At 35.4% G+C, this 21,091-nt stretch overlaps 2 protein-coding genes across 3 annotated transcripts in view; one reads left to right on the top strand and one right to left on the bottom strand.

The window, feature by feature from the left end:
- Positions 1-21,091, bottom strand: part of LOC145283479 (methyltransferase-like protein 27) — a 351,173-nt gene that overhangs the window by 317,261 nt on the left and 12,821 nt on the right. The window lies entirely within an intron of this gene.
- LOC145283480 (methyltransferase-like protein 27) overlaps positions 19,008-21,091 on the top strand; it is a 72,878-nt gene continuing 70,794 nt past the window's right edge. The window contains exon 1 of the mRNA XM_080132298.1: positions 19,008-19,050. The gene's annotated coding sequence lies outside the window, so the exon portion shown is untranslated. The remainder of the gene's footprint in view (positions 19,051-21,091) is intronic.

The following is a 21,091-nucleotide window of genomic DNA, read 5'->3' on the forward strand; positions in this document are numbered from 1 at the left end:
GAAGCTGATCAGCGGTTTGGTTCCCACCAGTTTTGGCAAATAACAAATAGGATCCTGAACAGAAGTGTGCGTTCTATCCCAACCATTATCAATGGACCAGAGGTCATCTCGTCAGCATCGGACAAGGCCAAACTATTTGCAAATAACTTTGCAGCTAATTCTACCCGATGCGACGAAGGCCATCAACTCCCCATATTTCCTCTTATAACACAGAATACGCTAGGTAACATACAAATATCTGTGCATGAGGTCGCCAAGCTAATCAAGAACCTTTATTCCAGTAAAGCAACTGGCCCTGACGGCATCCCAATTATAGTGTTAAAAAAGCTTCAACCAGAACTTGCTCCCATACTTACGAATCTGTTTAAGCGTTGCCTTAAGCAGAAGTGCTTTCCGACTCCCTGGAAAACCTCATCAGTATGCGCTGTATTTAAGAATTCAGGTGATAAGTCATCTCCCTCTCAGTACAGACCAATAAGTCTCCTGTGTGTTATGAGTAAGTTGCTGGAATCCATATTAAATAGAGAAATAGTAAACCACCTCAGCAGAAACAACCTTCTTAGTGACACGCAATATGGCTTCCGTTCTGCAAGATCTACCGCAGATGTGCTAACGTTTATATCTCACAGGATTAGTGAATCTCTTGACAAAGGCTTCCTTTCTAGGGCAATTGCTCTTGACATATCAATGGCCTTCGACAAAGTATGGCATAAGGGCCTACTTCACAAGATTTCCAGCTACGGTATAACTGGAAATGTTTTCTCAATCATTAAATCATTTGTCTCCGATAGGCTCATAAGAGTAGTGGTCGATGGACAAAAATCAGAGGCCTGCTTTATTAATGCTGGAGTCCCTCAAGAGTCAATCCTGGGCCCAACTCTCTTCCTGATCTACATCAATGACATTCCTAAACAGATACACCAATCATTCGTTGACATCTATGCTGATGACACGACCATCTACGGCAACACATCAAAGGCTGTAAATGACAAAGTTCTCTCTGATTATCTCTCCTCTGATCTCGAGCACATGGTTCAGTGGGGGAAGTCGTGGCTGGTTACCTTTAATGCATCTAAAACCAAACTCCTATCTTTACATCATCAATGCTCTGATCCCCATCTGGCACCAATTGAAATGGATGGCTCTCGTCTAGGAGAAGCTCAATGTTTTGACAAGCTTCTGGGTTTGTCCTTTACTCCTGATCTGAAATGGAACATATACATCAAGTCTGTTGCCAAGGTCGCTGGAAAGATGGTGGGATCCTTCTACCGCTCCAGAAGATCACTACTGATGAAATTCTCTATCTATATAAAAGCCAAGTACGTCCAAGGATGGAATACTGCTGTCATATCTAGGCAGAAGCTGCTAAAAACAACCTATCCTGCTTTGACAGAGTACAAAATAGACTTCGTGGCTTAGTGGGGGATGCCCTTTTCTTTACCCTGCAACCTCTTTCCCACAGAAGAGACGTTGCGAGCCTATCTTTGTTTTATCGTTATTTCCATGGCAGGTGCTCGTCTGAATTCCAATCTCTGGTCCCCCGCGCCAATCTTTTACGAAAAACACCCGTCTAGCTGAATCCCCTGTGAAATTTTCCCTCACTCTTTATCTGTGCCTAAATCAAAACGTGGATTCCATGAACAAAGCTTCTTTCTTAGAACTGCACGCCTGTGGAACTCTGTTCCGTCTGCCTGCTTCCCACCTGACTACAACTTGGATGTCTTTAAGTCCAACGTCAACAAATTCCTAATGAACCGCCCCCTTAAGTAAACACTTCATCAAATCTCCACACTAACGTAATGTACTTGCAATAACCCTTATCCCTGAATGACTTCCGGTCCTTGATAAGTGGTGACCACCGTGTAAAAAAAAAATATATATATGTACATATATATATATATATATATACATTTATATATACATATATATACATACATATATGTGTGATCGTTTATGTATATTCATGTTTATTTAATTTATTTGTTTATTTTCTATTGTTTTTGTTAGTTTATACTATTTTGTATCGCTATCCTAGAGTAAATTTAACTTGTGAACACAGTTATTCGCTATTCTTCTCGTACAGTTTAATAGATGTTGAGGTTCTTTAAAGCAAATTTTTCATGAAGGCATAATCTACATGGTTCGTCTAGGTCTCTACACGTTGTAGCTTGTCTTATTATTTCCCATTCGACTACCGGCGAATGTCCGCTTTCCTTGAGTTGCCAGTATTTATTTGCTAGCGTTGTTTTCATACGGTGTTTTTTTATTGTTGAATGTACTTTTGTGGTCATAATATCGAGTTTGAAATCTAAGAAAATCATACCTACGTAATATTTCTTGTTATTCGGCTTTTCTTTCCCAACTATTGTGGCCTGGTAAACTACGCTTTTGGCTAGACATTTATTTTTAAGTGGGCAAAGTGTGCGGCGTCTACACTTGCATTTATCTTGTTCGTTATTAGTATTTTTATTTCTAGTATGGTTGTTGTTGTCCGGGGTTGGTTTATTATTATTATTATTATTATTATTATTATTATTATTATTATTATTATTATTATTATTATTATTATTATTATTTCTGCTAGTGTTAGTTTTAGTTTTGTCAATAACTATAATAAAATTAAAAATAGAAAAAAAAGAACTATAATTTGGTATACGGCCCATACAATCATGTTAAAAACAAAACCTGGCAAGAAATTTCTAGATCTTATTTAAAAACGCTTTCCCGCACCTAGCCCTTACACAAAATTGTCAATAAAAATACCTTAAAGTTATCCTATAGCTGCTGCGAAAATTTAGAGATAATAATTAAAGCTCATAATTACAAAATATTAAATATAAGCAATGAAAACAACAACAAAATCGACAATAAAAAGTAGACACCATGACAAAAATAAAACTAACACTAGCAGAAAAAATAATAATAATAATAATAATAATAATAATAATAATAATAATAATAATAATAATAATAATAATAATAATAATAATAATCAGTGATGCAGAGATGGCTTATAAGTCCAATCTTTGTTTGAAAAGTTCTACTGCATTTCGAATAGGGAATAGTAGCAGATGTCGAGGGTTTCAAAACATTGTCCTTTTTGTCCTTTCTACTCTTTTCTGCAGCAACTTTTTGGTTACTTTCATAGTACGGTCACCGTCATTTACAACTCTATTTAAAGTTGTCAGCTCCCATGATAGCGGATCAACATTGAAGGTCTTCAGTGACGCCTTAAGAGTGTCTTTAAATCGTTTTTTCTGGCCGCCATGGAAGTGCTTGCCATGTTAGAGCTCAGCAAACAGAAGCTTGTTGTGCAGCCTTGATCAGCACGAGTGAGGACTTCTGTGTCTGGTATCCTTTCCTGCCAGCCTATACCAAGCAGTTTCTTCAGTCTGGTGGCGTGATAGTGATTTAATTTTCTAGCTATATTTAACTGGCTTTAGAAAGTCAGATTTCCCTCAATTGAAACTATTAGATCATTTTCATTGTGTTTCCATTATTTGTACATTTTATAGTATGTTAAGTTTGAAGTTTACATATTGAAATGATTGTTTACTATGTTTAGCAATGCTATTTGTCTGGTTCAATTTTCCTAAATATCGTTTTCTTTATGATTATTTGGATATTTTAGTGTTTGAAATGTTCCATGTCATGTTTGATTTCAACATTTTTTCAACTCCTTTCCTGTGTGCGTTTCCATCGATTATTTCCCACAAAACATTTGTCATTCTGATTGATGGGCATGCACGTGAAATGTCAATTGTTACACGTTGTTCAATTATTAACGACTGTATTTGAATAGAAAATTCTCCTAATATATCGCTACGCCTTATTTATTTCTGAAATTATTATTGCGAGTTCCTAACACTAATTCGCTTGTAAGCTGTTACCAGTTTCGCTGTTTTCTCTTTAAAATTCAATGCTCGTTTTCAAATTTATTTTTATTAATCAACTTCCTCACTGCGTTGTAAACTTTACAACGTTTCGTGTCATACTATCTACGATGCCAGTACAATGGATGCGAAATTGTTGACCGACATACACAAAGCGAACTAAAATATGATGGTTAATCAAGGCGTGGCAGTTACGAAAACAAAAAGAACGAGTATTGGGGGTGAACATGTGTAGAGTTGGTTTTAGATGTGTCGATAAGTTTTGCGAGAGTTGTAGACAGATGCGGACCATGTAAACAACGTTGAGGTCCACGAAGTTTTCAAGCGGAGTTACGTGTTATCACATGCGACAAATCTAACGATTTGACCATTTTTAAGTATGTCTTTTCTTACTAGGGAACTTTTATTTCGAATTCAAGAATCTATGATTATAAAAAGTTCAGTTCGTAATAAATAACAGACTCGACATAAATATTTTCGAGTTGCATAAATAATTGAAAAATTTAATCCCAAACTTTCTATTACAAACCTGCAAATGAGTATGTTTCATAAGGAAACGTATTGTCGTTATAGTGATACATATACAAACTGCGCTGCGTGTCTGTTCACGTACGTATATTATACGCGCAACAACGATATGTTATACAACATTCAAAGAGTGTGTTATCATGGATGTATAGTTTAACTCTTTGCTATCTTTGTGTGTATATGATTGTCTGTAAATGCATGTGTAGTATATCAATGCGTGTGGGGTGTTGTATACAAAAGCTAATCTATATAATTATAAAACTCAAATGACCTTGTAACGATGTATGTAACCCACTTTCCGGTTTACGACATCCGGTTGCGCATGACCTGCGCACTGAAATATTAACGTTATTATTTCGAAATTATTATTTAACATGGGAAGAGTGGGGTTTAAAATAACTTAAACGTAATACAGAATGAACGATGTAAAAAAAAAAGCAGACAGTATTAACAATTGTTTATTTGGATAAGTTAAACGCGGAAAAAAAAGAATAATTGGGACGCTGAAATATTAACGTTATTATTTCGAAAGTATTATTTAACATGGGAAGAGTGGGGTTTAAAATAATTAAACATAATACATAAATGAACGATTTAAAAAAAAGCAGATACATCAAAATTTGAATTTAACTATAATAAGTATTATGGCATCTGTTCAGTGCACATTTACCAACCACTTATAATTCAGTAACTGTAATTTTTTTTTCAAAAATAATCAATTATAATAAACAGAACGACTTAGAGAAATCTATCTATATTCTTTTTTTATTTTAATATACTTTCATAGAAATGTTTCTGTTATGTCAAAAAAAATTATTTTCTTTACGTCATAAGTGTCACGCTCATACATGAATTCCATAGCTAATATAACATACTGACCCAACGGGTCACGGGTAGTCTAGTTATAAAATAAAAAGCTGTTTGAACAACAACAAAAAGTCCACCCGAATCATTTTAAGCATTCTTTGAAAGTTAATGCTTACCATATTTTTAAACAATTGCTATTATGAAAGTATCGCTTAGGATATTTTGACGACTTTATTTTGTTTGGTTTTGGTTTTTGCTAGCTTTAGCTTGAATGTTATTATTTGTGATCTCGTTTTGCTAGGTAATATATATCCTCTTTACTCCTATAGTTTTGTGTGTATTGATATATATATATATATATATATATATATATATATATATATATATATTAACTATTTTCTGTTTATTTTAAAAAGAAAATACAACTTTGTTATTATAGGTCGTTGAATTGCATTCATCTGCAAAAAGATCTAGGCAATTGATATATTCTTTTAAACATTTATTTTAATTAATTTCTTATTAGTTTTTCCAGTTTTCTTATGGGATGATCATCTTTAGTTAACTAATACGTGTAATTATATTCATATTTTACATGATTTATACATGCGTAATATTTGCGTAAAAAAAGGTTATAGCAAACACAAATATACTTCTATATATATATATATATATTTATTTATGTATTTGTATATACTATTTGTTTTAAAAAAAATGTCTACCAAACTCCTCTATCAGATTTTGGTCTACGGACATGAAACTCACTATATAGGGTATTCGAACCCATGCAAAACATTATATTTGGGTTTTAGTCAGGGAAAATCGGTGCAAAAAAATGAAACTTGTCAGGTAAAGGTTGAATGACGACATCACGTATATGCAGGCGTAATGTAATAGCTATTTCGAATTTTTTGTATTAACTTACATTGGATACAAAACGATGATTCGATTTTATTTTACTTGAGAATTTATAATTTGTATTAATTGGACAACTAATCTCAATTTAGTTATCATTTTTACAACGTTCCGTGTGACGCTATCGACATTACCCGCCCAAAGTGTTAGGTAATAAAAAAGAAAAATCTTTATTTTTATATAAAAAGAACTTTGTGTGTGTGCGTGGGTGTTTGTGAGGGAGTGCGCGTGTGTGAGTCTGTATGTGTTTCACAGTTCGATTCATGTTGATTCGGAAAAGGCTAGGCAGATTTTTTCAAATTTCACACAAAGGTGTTTGATGTGTTTGGGAGTGTTCTTACGTAGACTTTGTATTTGAATGCTCCTGATAAGTATCGAAAATCGAAAAAATAATTAAATTAAAGAAGGATCAAGTTAACAAGTTTATAGAATGAAGTGCATTTGAGAAGTTTTACCACACAAACAGAAATGCCTAGCGTATACAATCGTGGATTCTTTTATAAGACAGGGTCCGTTTTTAGTAAATGTTTATTTTTAGCGCACAGTTGAACCATGATACTAGACTTTTCTATGCTTAACTTTAATTCAATAATTCAAGTAATTATGCTAACATAATCTTATAAAATTAACAGTTGGTTCATTGATAACACAGAGGCACGTTTACTGGGAAGTTTCCTTCGGTACACTGAAAACTAGAGCATGCAATCGATTTTATTAAAAAATAGGTGATTTCAACAATTTCGATGACAATATAAGTAGGATGGGAAACATTTGTTGATCCTTAGTCAATCCCGAACGATGGTGGGTCTCTATGCTAGAATAAAAATAAAAATAAAATAAGTTCAGCATTAGAACAATGGAGAGATGGTTGTTGACAAACGCACACAAACGAAACTAACTATACATCAAGGTGTGATAGTTACGGAAACAAAAGGACAGAATAACGGAGGTTAATATGTGTATAGTTAGTTTAAGGGGTGGCGATAAGTTTTGCGAAAGTTGTGGAAAGTTGCCGAGAGTATTTTATTTTTATGTTTGTGAACACCTGCGATTCTCCCTTGGCAACCGGTTTGTTGTATAGGAGACGACGATCCGTTGAGAAAGGGAGAAGAAACAAAGAAGACGAAAACAACTTTGAGATCGGCAATGTTGTCGAGCGGGAAAGCACGTGAATATCATATGCGGCAAACCTTACAATTCCACCGTCTTCAGGTGCGTCTTATCTACATTGGGAAATTTTATGTCGAACTCAGTAATATATAATTATAAAAATATTCAGTCAAAATTTAGTATAGACTTTTGCGTTCGATGTGATGATTCCCGAGTTACATAAATAATTAAAAATGTAATTAAAATCTGCCTACAATATAACTCGCCTGACAATTTTATATGCGAATTATCATAAATCCGCAATTAAGTGTATTTATAGGGAAACGCAGTGTCGTTATAGTGATGCATATACAGACTCCACTTCGTGTCTCTTCATGTATGTGTATTATATGCGCAAATACCACATGTTATAAAGCCATCACCGAGTGTGTTACCATGGATATATAATCTGTATACAATTGTTTGTTGATGTATGTGTAGTACATCAATGCGTGTGTTAGTGTTTAACCCTAATTCCAATTAAAAAAAAAATAATCCTTAGATTTTTTCACACGTCACAGGCTAAGAAAAGTGAAAGCTCATCCCTATTAATTATTTTCACCTCTCTCTCTCTCTCTCTCTCTCTCTCTCTCTCTCTCTCTCTCTCTCTCTCTCTGATGACTATAATGCTCCTCATCTTGAGTTGAGCATATTGAGAAGTGATACACGAATTACCATGAGCATATAAGCGACGCTCTTTGTGTAAACAAATCGAGCGGAGGTATTTCGGACGATGTTAAAACATCGTTAAACTCACTACTCGCTCAGCAGCCGCCAATAGCATAATGGTTAGGAGCCTTGACTATCGTACAGACGGTCGGGTAGTTGCCTGTCTAGCCGCACTGATGAGCTGTGAAACAGCGAAACGGTACTGTATATGACTATATATATATATATATGTGTATATATATGCATATATATATATATATATATATATATATATAGTGGAGATGGTAATTAATAAAAACTGAAGAAAGTGCTCAATACTGTTGTAGAGCAAATATGCGTTTTATTTTTTATTGCCGTATATTTCTGTTAAGTTACATTATTGTTTCGGCTACACGGCCGTTTTTTTTTTTGCCGTCTGTAGCGTCCTCAGACTTTTACAGAAATGTTCACTATTTTGGGATGAAAGAGTGGAAGAGTGAATGAGGTCAGGGGGATTTGCGAGGTGGGCGCAAGAGGAAGAGAGGAAGGGAACAAGGAGGGAAGGTGGAGGGCGTTTGGTATGTCGATAATGTTTTAGTTTTGGGGTGTAAGGAACTTGTAGGGGTGGGTCTGGGAGGTTCATTTCTGGTGTAGCTGAGGGCATAAGGATACATATTCCCCTTCCCCTCATGTATCCCTATGCCCTCAGCCACACCAGAAATGAACCTCCCAGACCCCCCCAAAGTTCCTTAAACCACAAAAATAAAACATTATCGACATACCAAACGGACAGGAACCCCTTCACTTTCTTTTTTGACTTTTTCAGTTTTTGTAAATATTTATCTATTGGTGATCAATTTGCTAGGCAAAATGCTTCCAAAGATAATAGTAAACAACTTGCTCTTCTGGCTCGCAGAAGATAGAAGAGCAGAAGAAGAACTCATTTTAATGTGTACGAAATCCGTGGAATTTAGTTTTTGTGATATTATGTACTGGCAGGTTGACGGGGTTTCAATGGGGAGTCCGTTGGCCCCAGCTTTAGCGGATATTTTCGTCGGGTATTATGAATCCGTTATGTTTAATTCTACAACTAAACCCACTGCATATTTCAGATATGTTGACGACATTTTTGCTATTTTTCCATCGCAAAGTGAAGCGTCGATATTTTTTAATAGGTTGAATTCTTTACATGGGGCTCTTAAGTTCACTATGGAAAGTGAGAAGGACAATTCGCTTCCTTTCTTGGATGTGCTTATCGAACGCTCAAGGGGGACTTCCTCATTACAATTTATAGAAAGCCGACATTTACTGGCCTATATGTGAACTGGTTGTCTTTTGTACCTAAATCACGTAAGGTCGGCTTAATTAATACTTTGGTACATAGATCCCTCATGATTTGTTCGCCTAACAGATTAGATGTTGAACTCGATAAGATCAGGGAAATATTCATCAATAATGGTTATCCTGTTGACCTTATTGATGACTGTATTTTCAAAAAGGTTGCGGATTTTAAATCCCCTAAAAAGTTTGGACCCTTGAAATGCCCGGTTTATTTGGAATTACCGTGGATTGGGGAGGGGAGTAATAGAATTTCCAAAAAGATTCGAAGAAGTATTTACGACTGCTTCAATGCGGTGTCCTTGCGTTTGGTACATACTACGAGACCTGCTTTTCCGTCTTTTCGCAAGGATAGTTTGCCTTACATCCAAAATAGTAATATTGTATATCAGTTTAGATGCCAGTGCGATGCTGGTTATGTTGGGCGAACATCCTTGCACCTTTTGACTCGTATAAACCAGCATGTTCCATCGAAGATCAGACAAAGGAGAATGGAGTCTGGTGGTCTCACTCCTTCTGCAGCCTTGGACTCTGCTATTGGCCAGCATTTGGTTGACAACCCGTGCTGTGCCGATAGATATAAAATAGATTGGTTCGAGGTGCTACATAGAGCGGACTCAAAAAACCATTTAAAGATTTTGGGGGCCGTCTCTATCGCGGTGCGTCAACCTTCTTTGTGCCGGCAAAAAGAAACATCAAACGCATTGTTTCTCTTTGGGGAACTTTGAATTTTTTTCTCCCACTTTTTTTTCTCCCTCGTTGTGCCAATATTTTAATCGTTTTTAAACGTAAATAAATTTAATTAGTGTCCCCGTACTTTTGGCACATTTAATAAGTTCCCCATTAGAACTCTTTATTTTCGAAACAATATAGGTTGCTATCGATTTTCTCCTGACGAGATGATAGCCGAAAGAGCTCTCGAGAAACTTCCGCCTATTACTTTTTTAAAAACTATATATAAATTCTGTACCTCTAAACATTTATATATATATATATATATATATATATATATATATATATATATATATATATATATATATATAGTCTGGGTAGGTGGAAATGCATGAGTCACCGTAGGAGTTGTTGATATTCATGAGAGGAATGAGTAAAGAAATCATCAGATGGTACAGTCAACGTTAAAGTATGACTCATCTCCTCTCCGGTGAATATATCACGAGCCTGTAGAGAAATTACGGCTTGCATAATATATATATATATATATATATATATATATATATATATATATATATATATATATATATATATATATAAACATATATATATACATATATATATACATATATATATACATATATATATACATACATATATATACATCTATATATATATGCATACATATATATATATGTATGTATATATATATGTATATATATGTATATATATGTATATATATATGTCTATATGTATATATGTACGTCGCGTTAGCTCGTTTATATATATATATACATATATATACATATATATATGTATATATATATGTATATATATGTATATATATGTGTATATATATATATATGTGTGTGTGTGTGTGTGTGTGTATGTATTTTTTTCTTTCCTCATTTTCCATCTTATTTTAGTCGACTGAATTTCCGCTATGGTTCACTTCTTTACAATTATTGTAATATATATATATATGTATATATATGTATATATATATATATATATATATATATATATATATATATATATATATATATATATATATTCACCGGAGAGGTGATGAGTCATACTTTAACGTTGACTGTACCATCAGCCACTCTTTTCGTCATTATCATTTGGCCTCGCCGCACAATTTTATTATATATGAATATCAACAACTCCCATGGTGACTCATGCATTTTCACCTACCCAGACTATATATATATATATATATATATTATTACATCTTCACCCCAAACAAGACACATTGCCACTTTGGTGTAGGGGGCTACTATCAGGGGAAACAACTACTGGGGTGCTATGTAGGGATTTGGGCAGCAAGATGTTTGTTCACGTTGCACTTGAACTTCTGCATGTCAGTACAGTTGGGTGGGATTTTTTAGTTTGTCGGATCTGTCGAGGGTGTTCACGTCGTGCTTGCAGTTCATCAGAGCATTCACCATTAAAATACTTGTAGAACAGGCAGAGGGATGCAACGTTTCGTCGATGGGACAGAGGCTGAAGATTAGATGCCAGTTTAGGGCCTATCAGATTTGCGACTCTCTTTTGAACCCTGTCAAGGAGCGAGAGACTAGTAGCCGATGCACCAGCCCAAATATGACAGCAATACTCCATAAATGGGCGAATGGTTGCCTTATAGAGATACAGAATACTTTCGGGTGTTAGTAGTTTTCTAGCACGGTAGAGAGAGCCCACCTTCCTTGCAGCGGCCCAGGCAATGCCCTCGATGTAATTGTTCCAACTCATGTTTCCTGTGAACGTTAGGCCAAGGAGCTGGAAAGACGTACTCTCAGATAAAGATTCGTTGGCCATTGCTATAGGTGGTAGAGAAGGTTTCTTGTAATTATTGAATGAAACTAGTTTATTCTTGGCGCCATGTAACGTGACCATCCATTTTTGTCCCCATTCCACTACTGATTGGAGGTCATCCTCTAGTGTTTCTGCCATTACTTTAGATATATGTTCATTTGTTTTCCTGTCGTGCCTGCTATAGAGTGTGGTGTCATCAGCATATATACCCATCTGATAGGCAATTTTGTCGGGGAGGTCATTTATGAATATCAGGAACAGTAGAGGTCCAAGGATAGATCCCTGGGGCACTCCCGCATTTATATCATATTGTTTAGATGTACGACCGTCGAGGACAACCTGGATTTTTTCTCTTATCTAAGAAGGATTTAATTATGTTAAGTATTCTACCAGTGATACCGTATAATCTAATCTTCCTGAGGAGACCCTCATGCCATACCCTGTCAAAAACCTTAGATATATATAGAGCTACTGATCTGCCCTCTCCCGCTTTGTCCAGTGAATGATATATGCGTTCAGAGATTACAGTGAGGAGGTCTGCTGTGGAACGGGCTTGTCTAAGTCCATATTGTTGGTCGGTCAGAAGTTTAGCATCTGTAAGGTGCTGGACTAGAGCATGGTTAATTAAGGTCTCAAATATTTTGGCAAAAAGTGGGAGGAGGCTAATAGGGCGATAATTTAATGGGTCAGTTCTTTCGCCAGAATTCTTGAATACTGGTACCACAGAAGCAGTATATATATATATATATATATATATATATATATATATATATATATATATATATATATATATATATATATATATATATATATATAATCTGGGTAGGTTTATCCATTAAAGGCGTTGAGTGAAATATATGCAGAACAGAATTGGTAATTATATCAGAATCGGGAAACTAATAGAATCGCCTCATCACTACTAAGCAGATAAACAGTCGATCCGAAAGAAACAACTAGTGGTAATTTTTCTCTTTAATTTTTTAATATTCGATTTGAAATTTGTTTGTCTTGATACAACGTTCTAATGTTCCTATGTATATGATTTAATATTTCGAACAGCTGTGCAAACCATTTTTTTATTTTGCTAACAATAAAATATTATCGACTATAAATAACGTTAAAACTTGCTTCTTTTTGTAAGAAATGAATATTGCAAGTTTATTTATTGGTCAAGAAATATTTGTTGTGTGAACCTAATTTTAAAACAGTCGAAATATATTTGACGCTAAAAAACAACTAATAAAACATTAACTTAAACTTACATTCTGAATGCATTAAAAACATGTGCTAGTGAACTTACTGATCCGCGCTATTTTTTTAATCGTATTTCCAAGTTTAATTAAAGTTTTATGATATGTTATTTTTATTCAATTGTAAGGTTAAAGTAAAGAATAGGTATAAAACACTCTCGTCTCCCCATATTATAATGGCTTTTTAAATAATAACATTATTATTTCAGCACGGATTAATAAGTGCACTAGTACCAAAAAGAATTTTATTTTAGGATAAGAAATATAGTTTCAACGAATCGAAGTGAACAATAAAATATCACATATTTATTTCCGAATATTTTTCTCATTTATAACACTTATACTCATACTAGCGGGTGTACCCGGCGTTGCCCGGTTGTTTGTAGGTGTGTGTGGTGTTAAATAAAAAAGAACCCGGGGGCTAGGATCGAACCGGAAGCCCTAAGGCGAAGTTTGAAAATAAAATCGGCCAGCCAGAATTAGTTAATGAAAGATGTTTTAAAGTAAATCAGGTCACGACGTCATCTGACGCATCCGTAGAATCGGTCATTGTCACGAGAGGACCGTTTTTGTTGACCCCCCTCCCGTCGAAAATTGTCGATTTCGGGGTGAAAAAGTTAACGTTTTTGGCTAATTTTTCGATATTTTTCGAGCAAAGGATGGAACTTCGATGTGATACCGAGTTTGTGAATTTTCGTCGCGTCTGTCGAAAGTTTTTAGCAGACATCCAAACATACATACATACATACATACATACATTTTCGCTTATACATATATATATAGATTACACTTTCAAAATGAATTATTATTTATCGTTTTCATTTTTTTTTTATCCTGTGTTCTTTATTTATTGGATTACTGTTCGTTTGTTCTATATTTTAATAAGTACGTCATTTGCTTTTTTAAATTTAAATCATACCATTTCATTTTTTTTTTCGCAAATAAATAATTTAAAGAGTAAAATCGTTTCCTGTGCCTTTTTTACAAAGGAGTCATCACTTATCAAGGCTCGAAGGTCACAGGAGGATAACTGTTAATGAGTGCAAGGTGAGCATTTAGGCAACGGCGTAGTGATCGTTAGTGGTGGAAATTGGGTAGGAGTTTATTATTTTGGGAGGCAGCGCACAGAACTTGTTTACATTGGACTTGAAGACAGCCATATTGTAGTCAACTGGTAAACAGGCTAGCAGAACAAAGTCCCACCGACGTGCAGTTTTAGGAAATAAACTTTGTTCATGGAATTTACGTTACGATTTATGCATAGATATAGCGAGGATGTAAGTGTTGATAGTAGTTATAACTAAACGAGTTGTAAAAATTTTGCATGATGACTATACATTGAAGCTATGGCCAATACTTAACGTTAAATAACGATAAAGGGAAGACAGACTCGCAGCGTCACTTCTGTAGGAAAGAGGTTGCAGGGAGAAGAAAATTCATCATCTATTTGCCATGAAAATAAAGGTAGAGCAGAGACAGACTCGCAATATCTCTTCTGTTAGAAAGAGGTTGTAGGGGAAGAAAAAGGACATTTTTACGTGTAGGTCACCACTTATCAAGGCCCGGATGCCACTCGGGGATAAGGGTTATTGCGTGTACAGTAATCAATGGGATAGTATCGTAGTAATCGTTAGTTATGGAGATTTGATAAAGTGTCTTATTTAAGGGGCGGTTCATCAGGAATTTGTTTATGATTGACGTGAAGACATCCAAGTTGAAGTCACATGGGAAACAAGCAGACGGAAGAGAGTTCCAATGGCGTGCAAGAAAAGAAATTTTGTTCATGGAATCTGCGTTTTGGTTTTGGCAGTTAAAGAGTGGGGGAAATTATTGATAGTGGTTTCAGCTAGACGGGTGTTTTTCGTGAAGAATTGGCGAGGGGGGACCAGGGATTGGAGCTCAGCCGAGCACTTGGCATGGAAGTAACGATAAAACAATGACAGGCTCGCAACGTCTTTTCTGTGGAAGAGAGGTTGCAGGGAAGATAAAAGGGCATCCCCACTAAGAAGTCTATTTTGTACTCTGTCAAGGCAGGATAGGCTGTTTTAACAGCTCCTGTCCAGATGTGGCAGCAGTACTCCATCTTGTGACGTACTTAGTTTTTATACAGATAGAGAATTGCATCATCAGTGAGATATATTCTGGAGCGGTAGAAGGAACCTACCATTTTCCCAGCGACCTTGGCAACAGACGTGATGTACGTGTTCCATTTCAGATCAGGAGTAAATGGGCTTTGTTTTAGATGCATTAAAAGTAACCAGCCACTTCTTCCCCCACTGTACCACGCGCTCTAGATCAGAGGAGAGAGAATCAGAGAGAACTTTATCATTTACGGCCTTAGATGTGTTGCCGTAGATGGTCGTGTCATCAGCATAGATGTCAACCAATGATTGAAGTATGTGTTTTGAGAGATCATTGATATAGATCAGGAAGAGAGTTGGGCCCAGGACTTTTACATTGTCTGTCCTTGGTCTTGAGACAATTTAAATTTTTGTCCCAAACCAGTCGTCCCTTTTTAGAAGCTGGATATTCTCCATCTTGTATCTAACTCCTGGAGAGGTAAATAAATATGGATACACGTAACTAACAATACTTTTTCTACAAAACAAACTTACTTCTAATATTGTCATTATTCTTTTATATACTAACTAGTGTCCACGGTGTTTCCTACGAACTGTGTCTGTCTGTCTGTCTGTCTGTCTGTCTGTGTACATTTTACTTCGAAATAACTCTGTTAATTTGGAGTCTACAGACTCGGAATTTGATATACCGGGTACTGAGATTTGGGAAAATCTATGTGATCGTTTTTTGGCCAGAAATTTGACTATTAAGGGGTCAAAGTTCAACTATTTGATCTTTGAGAACTCTACCAAACCCCTCCAACAATTTTCGGTCTAAACACTTGAAATTTTAGATATAGATTCCTTGGACATGGGTCTAACTAAATAATTTGATTTGAGCCGAAAACAATAAATTTTAAGGGGTCATAATAGGGGTCAAATTTGAAAAAAATGACCATTTTTTTTTTTGCTCAGTATACACTTCCAAACATAAAATGAAGTGCTAGTATGTCTATAAAAGTGAACGTGTTTGTGTGTGTGTGTGTGTGTGTGTGTGTGTGTGTGTGTACATTTCCCTACGCAATAACTTTGTCAATTTTTAGTCTACAGACTCGAAATTTGATATACATGGTACTGAGATTTGGGAAAATCTATATGATCTATATCCGGCCAGAAATTTGGCTGTTAAGGTGTCAAAGTTCTACGATTTGACCTTTGAGAACTCTACCAATCTCCTCCGACAATTTTGGGTCTAAACACGTGAAATTTTATATATAGGTTCCTTGGACATTGATCTAACTGAATAACTTGATGTGAGCCCAAAACAATAAATGTTTAGGGGTCATAATAGGGGCCAAAGTTTTTAAAAAATTGACCTTTTTTTTTTTGCTCAGCATACACACGGGCAACGCCGGGTACCCATGCTAGTATATCTATAAAAGTGAAAGTGTCTTTGTGCATATCTGTCGTGTGTCTGTGTGTCTGTGTACATTTTCCTTCGAACTAACTCTGTCAATTTTCAGTCTACAGACTCGGAATTTGATATACAGGGTACTGAGATTTGGGAAAATCGATGTGATCGGTTTTCGGCCAGAAATTTCGCTGTTAAGGGGTCAAAGTTCAACGATTTGACCTTTGAGAACTCTACCAAACTCCTTCGACAACTGTGGGTCTAAACACTTGAAATTTTAGATATAGTTTCCTTGAACATGGATCTAACTTAATAACTTGATTTGAGCCCAAAACAATAAACGTTAAGAGGTCATAATAGGGGGTCAAAGTAAAAAAAATTGACCTCTGCGGTCTCTACCAAATTACAATTTCTGGTATGAACATTTTAAATTTTACATAAACGGTATTCGGAGATAGGGCAAGCTTTTTAATTGGTTTGGGTCGAAAATTTTTAGTTACCAGTATATAAATGTATGTATGTTTGCATGTCTGTCAAAAACTTTCGACAGAGGCGACGGATTTTACCAAGATCAGTATCGTTTTGAGATTCGACCTTTAATACGACAAATATCGAAAATTTGGCTAAAAGCATTTACATCTTCACCTTTAACTATGCACTTTTCAACAGGGGTGGTCGTTTTTTTCACCGATATTTTGAAAGATATGCTTTCCTTTCGATTGTGTAAACTTAATGCAAACATAAGTCACTTCACGGTGGTCGTAACTGCGAAGACGTCAGGTTTATTTCCCCGTTCTTTTCCTCCTTTGCGGTACGGGTTCGAGCCTGCCTTCCGACTACCACTTTTTTTTTTTGCTCAACATACACATCCAAACACCCGGGCAACGCCTGGCTGAAATGCTAGTATATCTATAAAAGTGAACGTTTCTGTGTGTCTGTGTGTCTGTCTGTGTGAGTGCGCGTGTGTGTACATTTCCCTACGCAATAACTTTGTCAATTTTTAGTCTACAGACTCGAAATTTGATATACAGGGTACTGAGATTTGGGAAAACCTTTGTGATCCATTTTCGGCCAGAAATTTGGCTGTTAAGAGGTCAAAGTTCAACGATTTGATTTTTGAGAACTCTACCAATCTCCTCCGAAAATTTTGGGTCTAAACACTTGAAATTTTAGATATAGGTTCCTTGGACATGGATCTAACTTAATAACATGATGTGAGCCCAAAACAATAAACGTTAAGGGGTCATAATAGGGGTCAAAGTTTTAAAAAATTGACCGTTTTTTTGTTTTGTTTTGTTTTTGTTTTGTTTTTTGCTCAGCATACACCTCCAAACACACGGGCAACGTCGGGCACCCATGCTAGTAATAGATATATAAAAGTGAACGTGCCTTTGTGTCTGTCTGTGTGTCTGTTTACATTTTCCACCGCAATAATTCTGTCAATTTACAGTCTACAGACGCGAAATTTGATATACAGGGTTCTGAGATTTGAGAAAATCTTTGTAATCCGTTTTCGGCCAGAAATTTCGCTGTTAAAGGATCAAAGTTCACCGATTTACCCTTTGAGAATTCTACTAAACTCCTCCGACAATTTTCGGTCTAAACACTTGAAATTTTAGACAAAACTTTCATGGACATGGATCTAACTGAATAACTTGAACATAATAGGGTTCAAAGTTAAAAAAAAATGACCTATGCGGTCTCTACCAAATTACTCAGACAATTTCTGGTCTAAACATTTGAAATTTTACATAAAGGGTATTCAGAGATAGGGCAAGCTTTTTAGTTGGTTTGGGTCGAAATTTTTTAGTTACCAATATATATATATGTCTCCCTAAAACTTTCGACAGAGGCGACTTATTTTGCCAAGATCAGTTTTTCTTTTCCTTTTGTAAGTTCGACCTTTCCAACGATAATTATCGAAAAATTGGCTAAAAACATTAATATCTTCACCTTGAACTGTGCACTTTTCTACCGGGGGGGGGGGGGCTTTTTACGCCAATATTTTTTAAAGTATTCCTCTACTTTCGATTGTCTTCCCTTAATTTAAACAGAAGTCACTTCCGCTTTGATGGTGATCGTAACGGCAAAGACGTCCGGTTTTTCACCGTTCTCAGTACGGGTTCGAGCCTGCCTTCCTACTACCACTTTTTTTTTTTTTTTTTTGCTTAACATGCACATCCAGACACCCGGGCAACGCCGGGCAGTACCGGGTTGAAATATAATAGAAAAGAGTGTTTATAATCAAAATATTAAAACGAAATAGAATCCATAAAATCCATGAAATAACAATGTTTATTTACGTTAATGAAACAGCCACACACAACATCTTTTGAAATTAATTCTTGTTTTTATTTTTTATTCACATTGAATAAAGTTCTGTTTCAATATAAATGTTTCTTTCTTTTTTCATTGCAATTTTTTATAGTTCTAATATTTATTTGTTTTTAAAAACTCATATTCTTTATCGACAGTCAGACTGTTTGACAGATCTCGTCTACTTGACCTATAATTCTTACGTAATTTTTGATAACACAAATGTCACGGCTACACACGTATTGTCCGTAAGTTGTTTTTTAATATATATATATTTTACGTTTCTAAATTTTTTAGATGAAGCTTAGTTATTTGTATTATGTGTTCTCATCTTGAGTGTGATTTTCACGTTTCGGTCGATGTACAAAGGTGAGACAAAGTACGGTTAAAAAACATCGAAAAGCTGTAGATTAAGATTGAAAAATCGGGTATAGCTGATCATATCTGGAGAGAAAGTGAGACCATCTACCATTGGGTTGTGTCTAAGAGAGCTTTTACGTAAGTTGTTTTCTAGGTGTGCTTCTGATACGTATCGAAAATTGATAATCAAAAAATCAGATTAAAATATAGAGTCCGATTTTTTTACCAAAGTTAACACTTTTATACAACCTAACATTACAACTGGGTTGAGTAGTTTTACCACAGCACAAGCTAAAAGGCTCAACCCATGAAATCACCAGTGGATTCCTTTTATAAGGCTAGGGTGGGTTCGAAATGAATGTTTCTATTTCGAGCACAGTTGAACCGTGATAATTGTATTTTGCATTTTAAACTTTAAGACAATCGATTATTTGCAGATAATTTTATAAACAGTAGATTCGCTACAGTGCTATATACAGTAGGATGTAATGTGGACTTAGTCATTCCGGGGAGACATGTGAAGTTTCCTCCCGGTACACTCCGAGGGTAGAGTTCCTAACTAGAACAGGCAATCGTTCGATTTGATTGAAAAATGAGCGAATTCACCGATTTCAATGACAATAAAAATATGGAAAGGTTGGAACATTTGTTAACCCTGATTAAATCCCGGAAAACGTCTGGTTCTCCTGCTAGTTTTTAATTAAACTGAATTGCTTTAAAACTATCACTACTTTCATTATAACAATGTTGTTTTGTAGCAGTCATGATCAATTTTCTTTCGCGATCAATGTCGGTGCTAAGTGATTCACTGATTCAGCCACACACTAATCAATCAACTTACAGTGTTGATTCCATCTGCCCCCTTACTTCTTTAGCTCTTGTTGGAGATCACAGTCGGTACTTATAAATTAATCATCAATAAATCCGTGATTAATAAGCATTGTTTAATTTTATTATTTTCTACAAAACACTCTTTCTTACACATGTACTTAACGCTAAATCCAGGTGGCAAAGCCATCCACAACAAACTCTAAATGAATCGATAAAGAGAGTAGATATTAGAAAACAAATTATTATATGCAAAATAATCGGCAAAATGTCAGAAGAAATTAATACTAGCAAATTATTATTAAAAATAGTAATAACCGCACCAACAAAACATCCCAAAAAAACGAAAACAAAAGAATGTTTGTCCAAAATTACACTGTATTAATTTGACCTATAACATCGCAAAAAAAACTGATGAAATAGGTTGCTAATTTCTTTTACATATTTGGATTATTCGGACTACTTTCTTCGTCCTGAGTTTTATTCGCACATTGTTTTCTGTCAAAGTAACTTGTGACCTTTTTCAAGTGTATTTTGTCGAACTTGAAAAACTTTCCGTTGAACTCGGGCATCTGCACGGAATTTAAAACGGAGCCATTTACATAATCCATGAGTGTTGAATGGCCTCGTTCTGTCAGTCATGACTGAGTAGAAGTCTTAAGTAATTCGCAATTATATTCTTCGTATCGCCTGCACTAAGGATTGAACCTTCAATCTTCAGAAGAGTGTCATTTACAACTAAATCCACAAGGATTGAATAAATAGTTTCGTTCGAAAGTTCGTGAAAATTACGAAGTTCGACAAAAAGATGCCCTAGTTCGAAAAGGTACACATTAAGAGGGGCGGGGGTTACGTCGGCAGAAACGTTGTGAAACTCACAACCAAGATGAGGATAGTAGTCCGAGTAATCTAAATGATACACACCCCAATCCTCATAATCGTTAATATATAGGAGTACTTTGGAAGCTAACCGCTTCAATATACTTAAAATAAGTTGTTTTGAATTAAGAAAACACAACTTCTATAACATACCCGGGCTTAATACCAGTCAAATAGAAACTTTTGAATCAATATGAGGACAACAATTCGTGTCAAATAAAA

This window comes from Euprymna scolopes, chromosome 8 (genome assembly GCF_053919585.1).
Source record: "Euprymna scolopes isolate OS-2025 chromosome 8, ASM5391958v1, whole genome shotgun sequence".
NCBI classification, from domain to species: Eukaryota; Metazoa; Mollusca; class Cephalopoda; order Sepiida; family Sepiolidae; genus Euprymna; species Euprymna scolopes.